Source organism: Thermobia domestica, chromosome 6 (assembly GCF_964235325.1).
Source record: "Thermobia domestica chromosome 6, izTheDome1.hap1.1, whole genome shotgun sequence".
NCBI lineage: Eukaryota > Metazoa > Arthropoda > Insecta > Zygentoma > Lepismatidae > Thermobia > Thermobia domestica.
In genome coordinates, this window is record NC_137459.1 from 49,103,032 (window position 1) to 49,119,780 (window position 16,749).

Consider the following 16,749-nt stretch of genomic DNA (forward strand, 5'->3'; position numbering starts at 1 on the left):
CCGCAAGTTACAAATACCATATGAAGGTGGCAGCTGCATCCGTAGGTCGCTCTTTTATGACACCAGCAACAGATCATTATGTTAATGAAGGAGTTATATGCAGTTCGTCAACCAGCCCCTACTGCCAACCAGCCCCGGTCTCCCCTATACTACAAACATGGGGTACACGTCCGCTTTGGTACATATCCCAGTCCTTCTAAATTTATCTCACATGCACCCCCAAAAAAAAGCTGCAGCTATTAATGCTGGGGCCGTGTAATGGTTCTATAACCCAACTTTTGAAGGTCAGATAATATGGTGGGGAAAGGCCTATGCTGTGAGGCTTAATCTTGTAGAAGGTCTGTGCACCTGATTCAAGTCCCGGTTGTGGTTCAGTGTCCACATTAATAGAGCATGTTCCGTCCTTCATAACCACGTTGTTGCATCAGGACGCAAGACACAGAAACTCAAAAAACTCAAACTTACAGCTATTGCTTCTTAACTAACTTAATTGAGATGAGTATTGAAACCGAAAGTTATACTAATTTTTTATCAATTCAGCTTTTAATAGAGGTATTAGGGTGGAGCTGGAATAAATTCTTCGTGTGCTTGGAAGAAAACCGCTTCTCCCTATATATTATCGTTTTCACTCTAGCGATTCCTGGTGGCGAAACGGTGAAAAATGTGTTTTTCAGACCAGTAATTCTCAGTGAGGTTTTCCTCGGCTTTCCTTATTCATATCAGGCAAATGCTACCTAAAGCTAGGTTGCAACTTTACAAGAATCTTGTAGCTCTCATAAGAGAATCTTGAATCCCTACTATATTTCTCCATGTAAACATAGTCTTGAAATTGACATACAACATTTTTTCATCTTGCAAGTAGTCAAACCATATTCAACTTTTTGGGTCGTCTTATTTGCTACCTTCTATCGCCCTCCCACTGACATAAAAAAAGAGAGTTTTCCCGCTTCCGAAACAACGGATTCTTTTGGTCTGGAAGGGGAAGCGCGCCAAAATACGCGTTTTTTAATGGGGAGGTTCACTATTTGTCCACTAGAGTGCAGTGTTGCATGGGTGGAGATATTTTTCTTGATTTTCAGAAAGTTGTACTGTGTGAACAGTAAATAGAAAGATCAGGTTGCAAGACTTTTTAATGACAGCTAGAAGATTCTTGTAAAGTGGCAACCTAGCTTTACATAATAGCCTCAGGCCGCTTCCTTCCTTCCCCATTCCTTTTTCCTCTTCCCATTTTCCCGGGTAGTTTGATCACAGAGGGACATCATTCCTCATATCTGACGGGCAAACATGGCCATAGATAATGAAAGCCCTAAAATCTAATTCCTAATTTCTAATCCTATTTTATTGCAATCAACGTTAAAACCGGAAATTGTTGATTTTTGTTACTTCCCTGTTGGATAGAATGTTAAGAAAGAAGGTCGTACACATTCTTAAAACGCAAAATCGATTCCAAAGAAACCGCTTCTCGCGATTTCTTATCATATTTTGTCTATGTCTATCGTTTGAAACCAGAAGTTTTAATTGATTTGTATGACTTTCAGTTTTAGTAGATAATTAAAAGAGGGGGAATGAAATATATTCATGATACGCTTAATTGATTGCAGAAAACAACTTCTCGATATATATTACCGTTTTTACTCTTTAATGATCAACGTTAAAACCGGAAGTTGTTAACTTCTGCCACTTCCAGATTAAATATAGGGTTAAGAGAAACGATGTTATCTATTCTTAGAACGATAAACCGATTCCAAATAAAAGTGCTTCTCGATTCTCGTTATTTAAGTTTTTGTTCTATGCAGATTAATATTGAATCCAGGAGTTGAATTATGGGGCGTTTACACTTGGTCGATTTAGTCGCACGGCTAAATCGACTCGTTGCATTTGCGACTAAATCGAAGCAACTAGGCCGAATCAGATCGATGGATGTGTTCAATTGTTTCAACCGAAATTGAATGCTGCTTGTCGACTCGCTCTCCTCTGGTCGATTCGAAATCGACTGGCAATTTTAAAGATGTCCAAGCAAGCAGTAATTGGTACAATTTGCGGTGTTATAGCAGAAGAAAATAGAACGTCTTTCAATTCAGTTGCCAGTCGATTAGTCGTCTTCGATCAACAAGCGATTAAATTGAGGTCCCGTTTACACGGTCGATTAAGTTGAAAGTGACGTCAATTCAACTGAATCGAACGCAAATCGACTAAGTGTAAACGCCCCATTAGATTTCTATCGCTTTCGGTTTAAATAAAGAATTAAGGATGAAGATGGAATGCATTTTCGGGACACTTAATCGATTCCAGGAAACAACTTCACCCAATCTATTACCGCTTTTGCTCTATAATGATCAACATTAACCCCTTGCATTCCAGGTGTCATTTTCCTATGTGAGTGCTGTGATACCGGTTTCATTTGCTGTTAAAATACTGTCTAGACCGTTATATAGGGCATAATTATTGTGCGCACGTGAGAAGAGCTTTCACGTTACTGATAAAAACAATTATTTGCATTGCGGAACATTTAGACTGAAAAAGGGAAATTCTTATGTTCTGAAGGGATTTTATGCTGCTTTAGGTTGCCAACACTAACCAGAGATCAAAAACAAAGGTTCTCCTTTGCCAATCTAGAAATAGATGTCGAATTGTTTATCGTGAAAACAAACACATGTATGTTGTAATTGAATGCTCCCTTAGGCCTGCCATCTGCTGAGACAATTTTTGGTCTTTTTTGTCACTAAGGTGCTGTCACCTAAGGAGAAATAGTAGAACTAGGTCTTGTCTTGCAACCACTAACAAATTTCAGCATCTCCAGCATTAATACGGCCTTTAATAAGGGGTACGTTTTCATGACATTCGCATAGATGTCACTTGTACGCAAGGAGTTAAAACCAGAAATGGTTGATTTCTACCACTTTCGGTTTGAGTATCACCTCTATCAGCGAACTCGATTCCTAACATCTAATCCTTTACATCTTTGCTAAAATTTATGGTGACCCATCAAGTAGTTCTTGAGATTTTTTGGCTCTTTGACTAACGGACAGACGGACAGACAGGATAACTGTTTTTTGTAAACCAAACTTCTTAAGAATATAATAAAATTATGAGTTTAAAGTGTGAAACTAAGCAGATGCCATTCAAACAATAACGAATAATTATAGCAATTAGAAAATCGTTATTCAATTTGAGGAGAACGTTGTCACTCTTTTAAGTACTTTATATGTATTGATGATTGCAGAAGGTATCTCAATCCATTTTGTATGGTTTTATGTTATTAAAGAAAAAACTAGTTAAATAACTTCAATTGTCATAATTTTGTACTCAACCTACAACTGAACGTTACGTTTTCAATTGCAGAACCTTGTAGAACCTTTAACTCTGCTCTTTTCTACAGAACGTTGCGTATAGGCTTACACCTAGAGCAGCGTTTCCCAACCTTTTTCAACTTGCGGTACACTACAGGTGTAACTTGAGTTCTTACGGCACACTCATATAGATATTATTATTATTTGTAAATATAAAATACAGTGCTATTTTTTTTCTGTGATTACTGATCTCCTCACAGAGAAGAAAGCTCGATTACCGTTTATCCCCAGTGGTAAATCATAATGGTTATTTTCCATTCTAATTTAAAACTTGACAACAATTGTAATGAAATATACGACTCAGGCTTCTAAAAATACAATTCCTTTTTAGAAAACTGTGTCCAACCTTTCACAAAAATTCTTCATAAAGCACTTTCACACACACACACACACACACAAAAAAAAAAAAGATTCAACTAAATTTCCGCAACCATCGATTCGTTTGGAGCATTCTATTCTCCAACAGTTAGGACAATTCTGTAGTTGTTTAAATATATATCACTAAATAATGAACGAACAATGAAATCTCCTTTACTTTTAAAACACAAATGTAGGTAATTTGTATGTATGTTTGCTTTCTCGAAAGGATTGAATGTTATTTTAAAATTTCAAGTTACGAAATTGTCTGCAACAATAAAGAAGCAATAATGGTCATAAAAATGATAACAAATACTTTTTAAAACATTAAACATGTACAGAAAAGTAACTCAGTATCAAACTTAAAATTTTAGATTCATAGTGGAAGTTCCTAGTAATGTGAAATATACATTTTCCCCTATGTCTTGCAATTTGATTGCTATAGAATTAATAAATTTGTTTCAATTTCCTCGCGGCACACCAGCGGCCCACTCGCGGCACACCACTGTACCGCGGCACACCGGTTGGGAAACGCTGACCTAGAGAATCGAAAATTCTTCATAAAGCACTTTCACAAAAAAAAAAAAAAAAGATTCAACTAAATTTCCGCAACCATCGATTCGTTTGGAGCATTCTATTCTCCAACAGTTAGGACAATTCTGTAGTTGTTTAAATATATATTTACTTGAATTATTTTGAGTTCAGTTGACAACAATGTAGCTTCAAGTCAGTTATCAATTGTTGACGTTTAAGCGTACAAGAAGAAAAATAAGTACTTTTAATAAGCTCATAAACAACTAAGAACTCGAACTGAAAAGAACATTTGTGTCTTTTAGCTTGTGAAGCAGCATATTATACTAAGTATGCTTGATTGTGTTCGTTTGTAACTCCTGAATGGACGAAAATTTATTATTATTATTATTATTATTATTATTATTATTATTATTATTATTATTATTATTATTATTATTATTATTATTATTATTATTATTATTATTATTATTATTATTATTATTATTCTAAACTGATTAAGTTCAAGAAAAATGTTGTTTTGTGTGTAACATCGTTACTGTACCACAATAGGTGAAATAAGTCGAGTTAAATAAAAAATTGAAAGTTTTGCATAGTAGCTCGACTGTCTATATCCTTTTTTGCTTATAACATCATCAAATCATGCATGTAGTAACTGAGGATTAACACACTTCCCTTTACTATTCTTATACTGTTAAGTATAACTACTGAAAACTAATACGGCTGCGCGGTGGGTCAGTGCTAGAGCGTTCACCTCCGGTGCTTGGGGTCCTTGGTTCGATCCCAGCTCGTGCCGTATGAACTTTAGGGTGGACGAACACCGTGCTCGTGGGTTTTCTCGGGGTTCTCGCACTTTCTTCATTCCACTATTTCATTCATTTCTCATCAACACCGTCTCCCTAACCGGCATAACTGTGGGACGTAAAACTTAAATCTTTCTTTATTTCTTGAAAATCAATACAATCTCCAATCATATAAATTAATTGCTTGTATACCTCAAGAGCATTTATATAAGTAGCTTGCTGCTATTTAACACTAAAATTAATGCAATGCAATGATACATGAGCATGCAATGATCGTTCACTGCTATCAAGTACCGTATATATTGATATTGTAGTTTGAATGCAATCTGAACTGAAATCACGGAACTTTCAAAGTAATGATAGTATTTGAAACGCAAGATTGACCTGAGTGAGCTTACCAGCAACTTGAGTGTAGTATGCAAATTGGAATATAAAGAAGGTATACTAACTTTGAGCCTATGTTAAGGGGCTCCATAATATATTCCTGAAATACGATTTATCCTTGATATCTCGGCCTACAAAAATTGGTCAATTTTTCGAGTTTTCCCACTGTTTGAGATATTGTCGGTACATTATACGAAAAGACGAATGTTGGCGCTCCTTTCCTCAAATATACCATGTTAAGTATACACACAACTTGTAATCGAATTCTACGTTAAATGGTGACTATGAGAATACCCTCTACTTTACTCAAACGCAAATATTAACATCAAGACGGTACATAATGGTTCAAAATTTGTTTTGGACAGAATCAGCGATACAGGTATCTAATAAGAAAAAATTTATGTGTAAAATTTAATATATAATTCATTCGCAAAGCAGCGGGATCAGATCGCCACAAGACCTTCTTTGTGTCTAAGCGGTTAGCGTTCGCGCCTTTGGCGTAGGAGGCCCGGGTTTGATTCCCGACGGGAGCTCATGTGGTTCGGAGTCCACGTTAATCAGTAGGTCCCGTCTCATACAGCCTCGCTGCTGAAAAGGACGTTAATCTAAAAATCAACTCAACTCAGATCGCCACAAGCAAAATATGGGGAAACTGTACATGTAATGCCAACCCACTTACCAGTCAAGAATGTAATGGTCCATGAAGAATGCTGAAACATACGATTAGCCTAGCGTTTCCCAACCAGTGTGCCGCGAATGGGCCGCTGGTGTGCCGCGAAGAAATCGAAGCAAAATTACTAATTCTATACCATTCAAATTGCAACACAGGGAAAAATTTATATTTGTATTTCAGATTACTATGAACCTCTACTATGAATCTACAATTTTAAGTTTCATACTGTTACTTTTCTGTACATTTTTAATGTTAAGAACGTATTTGTTATCATTCTTATGACCATTGTTGCTTCTTTATTTTTATTTTTGGTGACCATTGTTGCAGACTATTTCGTAACTTGAAATTTTAAAATAGCATTCAATCCTTTCGACAAAGCAAACGTGTATACAAATTACATACATTTCTGTTTTGAAAGAACAAGTTATTTGTTTATTCATTCGTAATTTAGTGATCTTCCTTCTTAGCGAAAGGTTGGATACAGCTTTCGAAAAAATAAAGATTATTTTCCAAAAATGTGAGTCCTATAATTCATTGCAATTGTCTTCTGTTTTTAAATTAGAACGAAAAATAAGCATAATGATTTACCATTGGAGGAAACCAGTGATCAAGTTTTCTTCTTTGTGAGAAGGAGACCAGTGATTATAGAAAAATATCCGGTATTTTATGTTATAATAATAATAATAATAATAATAATAATAATAATAATAATAATAATAATAATAATAATAATAATAATAATAATAATAATAATAATAATAATAATAATATCTATATGGGTGTGCTGGGAGAATTCAAGTTACACCTGAACTGTGCCGCAAGTAGATTGGGAAACGCTGGATTAGCCGATCAAGTGGTCCAAAACAATTCTCAGATATCATCAAAATAGATGCTGTTATAACTCACGTAACGTCCATTAAATCTGGTCACAAGTAGTATTTTGTTGTAGCAAAACGTTGAATTACGAGTATTATACATCTAAAGTAAAATCTTCAAGGAATTTTTTTCGGTGACTTTTTTCAAGCAAATGAGATATCTCAGATTTTATTTCACATGACCCATCTAAAACATGTCTACAAAAATACCGTACAAAGTTTGGTGACCATCCCATTTTTGGCCTTTGTGTGATACGATGCCAAATAAACAGCGAAGTGGGCGCATTAGCGATTAGCTTGCTCAGCTTAATAAATGTTATAAGTTGACACTACATTGTACTGCCTTCTCCTCCCAACAATAATTGAACGGTGATAAATCTTTTCCAGCTTATGTCTCATGTACTTAAATACACGAGGGTAATTCAGAAAGTAATGCCTCCCAGCCCACTGCTTGGCCAACACTGCAAACATTCTGAACTCTTTATCATTCATGCACTGATGTCTAAGCTATAGAATGTCACTTGTTTCACCTTCCTATCTCTTCTCGTTCCAAAGTAATGGAGTAATCCATGGCATCAAGTGGTGATGTCCGTTTGAAACAGCGGGTTGTCACTGAATTTCTGACTGCGGAAGGTTGTGCGCCCCAGAAACATTCGTCGCCAGCGAATAGTCGTGGGTACACCATTACGATTAGGAAACGAAGCGTCAGTCAATTGAGTACCGCCACACCTTCTCTCCTCCGCCCAGAGATTCAAAGTTGTCCCATCTGCTGGCAAAGTGTTGTTGGCATTCTGCCTCATGCTGCCTATAGTCTGGATCTTGCGCCCTGAGTCTTTCGGCTCTTCCCCAAACTTAAGACTCACCTTAAGGGCCAACGATACAGTTGTAACGCGGAGGCGGAAGCAGCAGTTCGATAATGATGTCGCCAGCAGCTAAAATAATTCTTCGCCGACGGCGTGGAAAGCCTCTTTGCGCATTGGCACAAGTGTGTTGCCCATATTGGGAACTATCTTGAAAAATAATGCACCATTTGTAGCTGACATTTCAAGCTTTCCACTGATACTGTGTCGGTACTACTTGTCAAACACAAATAAAGGTATCACCTTGGAGTCGTTACTTTTTGAATCACCCTCGTATAACAATTTGGCTACACCAGCAATCGTCATTACCTTTAGGCTAAGGCAGTGCTTCCCAACTGGTCTGTCACGCAGTCTCATAGAGTGTGTCTCAAAATTTTAGAATTTAGAAATCATTAAGCATTTAATATTTATTTAAGATCAATTTAAACTCAAGGTGTACTAGTCGACGTCTTAAGTGTCTTCACTACAGCGAAATTAAACTACCGCTAATTTTAGAGTTTTTCTGTAATATCTTCAAAACAAATAAAAATATTCGACAAGTAGAAACGTAGTGAACTAGACAATACGATTTTGCATGCGATTCCTTTACCACAATTCACCTATCTGCTTTTGGTATGCCGCTATTTACAGAATCCGCAAAAGATGCTAAATCTATCTTCAGTTCCAAATCGACAGCAGATAGATGAGTTGTGATAACGGTATCACATTCAAAATCGTATTCTCTAGCTCACTACGTTTCTGCTTTTCGAATATTTTTATTCGCTTTGAAGATATTACAGAAAAACTTTAAAATTAGCGGTAGTTTAATTTCGCTGTAGTGGATACCCTTAAGTGGCAGCAACAATACTCAGTAGTACATAGTCATTATTGTATAGAAATATACATACTTACACTATTAGCTAAAAGTTTTATTATTACGAATGAAAAATTAAACAAATATGTCATTATGTCTCGCACGTTTAATATATTGTGTTGTAAGTGAAGGAAGGTTGGGAACCACTGGGCTAAGGAAACAAAGTAAAACAAATACATAAATAAAAATACAAAAGCTTGCTGAAGGTTTGTGTTCGAGCTCTAATGTAAGTTAATGATGTAACTCCATCTACAAATCTTTGAAGATCTTATTCATTTCAGATATGTACAAGTTAATATACATAAAAAAAATGCAAGTGATAAACCTCTCTATAAAAGTGTAGTTCAAATACATTATACTTATTACATAATTTGCAGTCAACTTTCTTTAGAATAAGTGGAAGAGTTTCATGAAGGCAAATTCAGGACACGTGCTCCAACACTATATCACGGAAATCATCAAGCAACACACACATGCGCTTCTGAAACGCTTGCATCACTACTCTCGCCCAGAGAAATTCCAATGTCATGCGAGCTCAGATATAAGCATCATTTTTTTAGATTACCAACATACACATATTATTTACAAATACAAATTATTGTAACAGTTTTTGAATAACTTTCAAAAATAGAGAAGCTTGAAATGTTTGAAAGTGTATTTACATCTTGATTCCTTATTTATTAAGACTTAATAATAAAAAAAATAAAAAAAATACTGAAAGATATAGATAATTATATCTGGTTATCTAATACATCGAAATGTAAGCTGTGGAAGGCTGTATAAAACGAACATAAACTTTCAATGTTCTGTAGGTTATATTGTACCATTCCAGAAAGGGATATAGAATAGTTTATATAAACATCATTAGTCAAAATACTAGTAAAACAATTAAAACAAGATCAGAGTACTTCTATTTTTATAATAAATTCCGAGAGACATATCTATATTCTTTAAATTTTGAACTTATTGTTAGTTTTAAAAATGACTATCCTGTACTCAGAGGCGGCTCTGTAATATAGTCACAAAGTCATGTGCCTTTCCAATTAATACAAAAATCATAATTAATTAAAAACAATTATGGATAATTATTCCTCTATACAAATGAGGAGTAACCGAAATTCTTGTTCATTTTAGTATGGAATTAGCAACCCTGATTCATGTCAATGAGATTTTTGGCAACATGTGAACAAACGGTAACATTAGGCAAGTTGACTCACGCTGTGTCCTAGCTTGGCTCTTTCTTGCATTAGTCTGCCTCAGAAAATAGCCCTTCAAACGCCTGCCCTTACGTACAAGCTCATCACTAGAGACCGGATGTTTAGGCACTAAAAACCTAGAAAATAGGCAGGCAAATAGGCACTAAAAATTTAAAAATAGGCAGTAAAATAGGCACTAAAATGTAGCTCGAAATAATGAAGTTAAATACTCAATACCATTAAAAAATAGATTCAAGTCATAAATAATGCTCAAATAATATAGAAACATACTTCTTTGTCAATATCTTCTTTTATTGCATATATAAAATCGAAGCTTGCTATGCATTCCACATATACTGGGTAAACCTGGAAGATGTGCACATACTTCGGGAGGTGATTCGGGACATCAAAAGAATACAAAAAGTCCTCTTGCATGTTGTGGAATTCTGCGTCGTATACGAGTGACAGGGGGGCCAACTTGGAATCGAAAATCGAATCCTGACGATTGGAGCGAGACATAAAAGTGTGTACATACTTTGGGAGGTGATTCGTGAATTCAAGAGGACTTTTTGTCTTCTTTTCATGCCACGAATCACCTCCTAACGTATGTGCACATCTATCTGTTCCAGTCCAATTGTCAATATTCGATTTTCGATTCCAAGTTGGCATCATTATCACTCGCACACGACACGGAATTCGACAAACTACAAGAGAACTTTTTGTCTTCTTTTGATATCATTAATCACCTCGGAAGTATGTGCACATCTTTGAAGTTCACCCTGTATATATATTGCAACGTACCACGTGCTTGTGTTTACAAACACCTAATATACGTATATATGTATGTATTATTTATGTTATATAAATTATATATTTTCCCAATGAATGCTTATTTTGAAGAAAATGCATAGAATAGGCAACATTAGGCACTAAAGCAATTATTTAGGCAGTAAAGGTCGAAATAGGCAAAATAGGCAAAATAAAATTGGCTTAAATCGAAACTATAACCCCTTATATAAACTTTAAAACGTTATTTTTTGATCATATCTTTAATATTAAAGAATAGGCATTTTGCCTAACATCCGGTCTCTACTCATCACACTTTTAGCATGGCGGAAAAACGTTTTTTACCTACCTCCTTACGGCCAATGGGCAATGAGATGAGGTGGATGAGAGAGGATTGGAGAGAATGGGTGGGCGGGAGGTTTCTTCCTTTAGCTCTGTGCTGGTTTCGCGCGTTCCACAGTTCACACGATGAAGGTGGGCGTAAGAGGAGACCTATTAGTCGCGAGAGAAAGAATGACTCATATCGTTTCAAGGGAGATATTGCTTCCCAGTACGTTTTCAACGAAGGATTGTGTTTTCTTTACGATGCTCATATATAAATTATTATTAAGTAAAATAAAATATTTTCTTAATGCACTTCAGGTAGATTTAAGGCGGAGAACACTTACGGGGTTCAGTAAATTTAGTCCCAGCTAAACTTGAGGTATTTCATGCATATTTTGGAGGTTTCTCGTGGATATAAAGTTACCAACCACATCTTCCACATGGGGTAGGGTTTGATTCCCGGTGGATGCACGTGTGATTCACATTCAACGTTAAATAATAGGTATACACAGGGTGCGAATTGGCGGGGGGAGGATGCCAGGGATTTCCCCCGTGACAAAAATCTTTCCCACCCTGGAGAAGAAAAATTTTATCCCTGGCAGGGATAACTTTTTCCCACTCTGGAGTATTTTTAAATGGACATAAAGATAAGATAGAAAAAGGGAACAATTCTTACTTTGCGTAGCTAACCTAAATATTACTTGAGTGAAAATTTATGGAAGATCTCACATCTCAACTGTTTTGTACTTGTTAGTAGGCCTATATATATATATATATATATATATATATATATATATATATATATATATATATATATATGTGTGTGTGTGTGTGTGTGTGTGTGTGTGTGTGAGGATTGGGTGCGCATATGGGTGAAATTCATCCCCCCCTGGGAAAATTTTTCAATTCGCACACTGGGTATACATCTTGGTGCTGAAAACGAATGTTAAAATGAATTCTCATTTGCTTTACAAATGACCGAAAACAAATGCATACTTGAGTTTCAATGTATCATGAAAACATTATTGTGCTCCTATTTTACAAGTTAATAAATATTATAAATATACATGAAATTAGGCTAGTTAAAATTTCATCATTACTTACTTTACTGTATCCATTTCAAATTTTAGTCTATTGTTGACAATTATATATGTTAATGGGTATGTAACCAAATGATCTTCACATAATCAATTGAAAAATAGTTTGAGTAGGGTTAGCCTTAGCACGATAAATTATTTTCCACTTCTTGAATAGCTTGAATTTTTTGTGTTGAATAGAGTACTTAAAATTAAGTTGAATAATTCTGTAATATACATGCAGAATGTTGATTATGCAACGTCAAATTCGCTGCGGTTTTTTCTGTAATATCTGTACCGCATATTAGAATTTAAGGAATACCTTCAAAAGTGAAAAATCACTAGAAGCCCCGAAGACGTGGATTAATTCTGTATGAGAAGGGTACAAAGCCGGTTTCGTCGCCATTGTCGATTTGACTTCCTTCTTGTAGAACTCTGGAGCCGCCACTGGCTGTACTTATTAGTTCATATTATCTTTACCGTTCTGAAAGTGTGCATAAAGTGTCTCTGTCTGAAACGCCACTTCTGTTTGTTAAAAAAAAATCGATTTATATTTTTGCCATTCCAAGGAATTCTTAAACATTCTCTAGCAGACATAAAATATTCTGCTCATGTTTTAAAATCATTTTCCTTGTATTTCTAGCAAAATTGATCATTTTTTGTATGTTACACACATTGATAAACTACATACACACACCACACAGTCGGACGCATTTCCTGTGTTCATAGAATACTCTAATCATTCATAAAATATTCCTTAAGCATTTTTGAAATATTATGTGAAAAAAAAACAGATATATTTAAAAGGAAATTGATTGAATATTTGCTCTTTAAGAGAAAGGGTTTTGAGTAGGTCAAGAAAGAGAAGAGAGGAAAACATAACAGAAAATATGAGGAATGTAATTATAACAATTCCAAACACTGATTACGCCAGATTTAACTTCTTGGGGTAGGGGCAAGTGTAGGGCAACTACTTTTATATTACTTGACCCATCTTAAAATACGTCTGGGGGAGACAATGCCACAGGGAAAACGCCTCCTAGCGTCGTCATTGATTTTGAGCGGATTGAATTAGCAGAAAATACGATCCATTGGCGAACATTATTCCTGTGGGTTAGACCAGAGGCGGACTGGGGATACAAGAGCGCACCCGGATGTTGATACTTAAGGGCCTTGATGAATACCGAGTTGGTCTGGAGTCTGGACTGCCTTTGATAAATCAATCCTTAGCTGGATACTTGGATGACTAAACTCCCAACCCCACGAAATGTAAAGTTGTGTATGTGTATCTATAGCCTTATATTATTTCGCTTTCTTTATTTTCTACAGTCTGAAAATCTTTGCAATGAATCGTAGGCCTACATGTGTCTGTTCAAATCAGCAACTGTTTATATTGAAAGAGATCTCGATATGATACGATTCCATCTTCAAAATTACGGACAATTTAATTTTCATGAATGATACATGCAAATGAATGAATAAATTATAATAAACTTAACTTTATTGCGTAAAATAATAGTCTATCTTTGTAGATTTGTTTACATGATATATAATAAAGAACATTGAGTAACTATCTAATTATGGTGGTGAGAAAAAGAAAGTAACATTTTGAAAACACAGAAGGTTTACAGAAACGGTTTTAAAACATTTCTGATAAAGCACGCTGAGTTTGATAAATAATTTCTTGTTGACTTCTTAAACAATAATTAAATTGGAACATTACTACAATATATTAGCATTACAGTCTAAAATATTTTCTCCATTAACGGCAGTTAGGAATCACCTCTCAAAATCAAGAAAGAAAAATGGAACGAATAGAATGAACTTTTCATGTAAAAAGTCGCATTCCATACTTATTGACTACACAGAGTTGATAACGCATTTGTCAGTCATGTTTCTGAAGCGTTTTGCAATTCTTATAAAATACGTAAGTAATGAAGTTCATTTATCAAACCAACTTTTACAGCAACATTTTTCTAAAGACAGAAGAAGATTTCCCAATTTCATCGATAATTTCATCATTAGAGATTTTTTGAAGAACATCCCTTTCAGTGCCCATAAGCATAAATGATTCAGGAATATGATTTGACTAAGACGAACGCGTACGAGATTTAATTAATTTAAGATAACTGAATGCACACTCACATGATACTTGAGTAACTGAAAGACTTATCAAATATTTGTATACAGTAAACAGTGCCCGAAAGGTGGAAACATGCATGTTATATCTTAGTAGCTACCTGTAGCTACGTAAGTAACACTGCTTACACGGATGATTTTCGTTGCAAATCTTGTAAGACTGGTCTTCTGAAAAGTAGGCAATGCATTCCTCAGGTTCACTTTCGCCCTACAAGGCACTGGACTCAGTAGAACTGTCGCATTCTACAACATCTTCGTCGGATTGTATGTCAGTATAGTCTTTATTATTTGCTTTATCACAGTAGTCTTGCAGAGTTTTCTGGAGTTTTTCAAAAATTTTAGCAAGCTTCAACAATTCAGATTTGAAATTTTTATGCTCAACTGAACATTTTCAGTTATCTCCTGCAAAGCACCTTCTGGAATACCCTCATTTGGTAAATCGGCAAGGATCAAGACAAGAAACATCAAAGATTATGGAAACTTACTTTTGTGAGCAAAAACCATGGAGAATATGGCATGAACATCTTTTGGGGCCCGGTTTCACTGGGCTTCGGACCCCAGGCCAGATTTACGACATCACCGGTGTGCTCAGGGGTAACCGACCCTTTCCAATGCAACCACCCACGTCCAAAAACTCCATGCTTCATTGGTGAATAGAAGCGACACGATCCTGTATTTTCGAGGCCCGGTATCTGGGAACATCATGCCCCGGCTCGATTTGTAACACACCTCTGTGCTCAGGGGACCACGAACTTTCCACTGCCACCTCCCACGTCCAAGAACTACATATTTCATTGGTTAATAGAAGGGATCTGATTTTTGAAACTTCGGGGCGCGATTTCTCGGGCTTCAGGCCCGTTTTCTGACCGTTGTGCTCAGGGATAGCCACCACTCACGTCAAATAACCCATGTCTAACACGGTTTTCTTACAGTAAGAGAATCAGCTCCATGCTCTTTATACGTTATCGATTGCACATCACACTTATTGAACAGGGGTGGACTGGTTATGTAAAAAGGGCGCGGTCACATACTCTGGGAGGGCGCCGTCCATCTGAGGCTTTCGCTTGTATAGAAGACCCTCTCCTAATAAAAGAAAGTGCCGGGGGCTTCCCTCGGAAAATTAGTACACAAGAAACAACAAAAGATTAACTAGCTATTGCAGTTAATCACGATAGAATTATACAAATTCAATATTTTCATAAACAAACAAAGAGACTTTGAGTACTAAATACGAGGCGTGTTTTTTAAGTAAGGTCCGTTTTGTTGTAGACAGTAGTAGTTCGCACGCATACCCAACTAGCGTGTGTGTCGTGTACCGACATGCCTCGGGAACAACTGTGCTCAGTTTCAACTCTGTAGCTGACCTGTACGGTTGTGTTCTGTGCTTTCACAATGTTTAAGACTATCAAGTCGCCCGCCGCGCGTGAGGTTCGCTTAGTGATACGGTTTTCGTCAGCAAGTAACCTGTCTGCTGCAGAAATTCATCGACAGATTTGCGAAGTGTACGGTGATACTGTTATGAGTGCAAGCAAAGTGCGTAAGTGGGTACGAGAATTCAAAAATGGCCGTGACAACGTCCATGATGAGGACCGCTCCGGTCGCCCTTCTTCGATTACAGACGATTTGGTGGCTTCAGTTGAAGCGAGGGTTCGTGAGAACAGGCAGTTCACAATAACAGGTCTCTCAAACGAATTTCCTGACGTGTCGGGATCAATGCTTTACAAAATTGTTTCTGAACACCTAAAGTTTAGGAAACTGTGCTCACGTTGGGTCCCGAAACTTCTAAAGAGGACCACAAAAACCAAAGATTTGAGAGTGCCATGAAGTTCTTTACTCGTTATCATGAAGAAGGTGACGGCTTCTTGAGTCAGATCGTAACTGAAGACGAAACATGGGTTTCGCATATCACTTCCGAATAGAAGAAACAGAGCATGGAATGGAGACACACACACTCGCCTGTAAAGATGAAGGTCAAACAGACTGTCCCAGCGCAAAATCATGGCGTCGGTGTTTTGGAATAGGCACGGTGTTTTGTTGGTCGACTTCATGCAACGAGGAACCACTATCAATGCAGAAGCATACTGCCAAATCCTGTGAAAGCTACGCAGAGCGATTCAAAACAAACAACGCGGCATGCTGATCAAGGGCATTGTTCTTCTCCATGACAATGCAAGACCTCACACTACAGGTCAGACCCGCGATTTGTTGGACACTTTTGGCTGGGAAGTTTTAGACCACTCACCCTATAGTCCTGATCTTGCGCCGAGCGATTACCATCTGTTCCTCCACCTCAAACAACACCTCAGTGGCAACCATTACAATGATGACGACGATGTGAAAACGGCAGTGAACTCTTGGTTATCGGAGCAGGCGGCAAGTTTTTATGAAGAGGGTATTTTGAAATTGGTTGAGAGGTATGATAAGTGTTCGAACAAACTTGGCAACTATGTCGAAAAATAGAGTAAAGTATGTACTTTCTTAAAATACATTTACTTTTTTGAAATAACCTTTCGTTGTGTACTTATGTTCAAACGGTCTTACT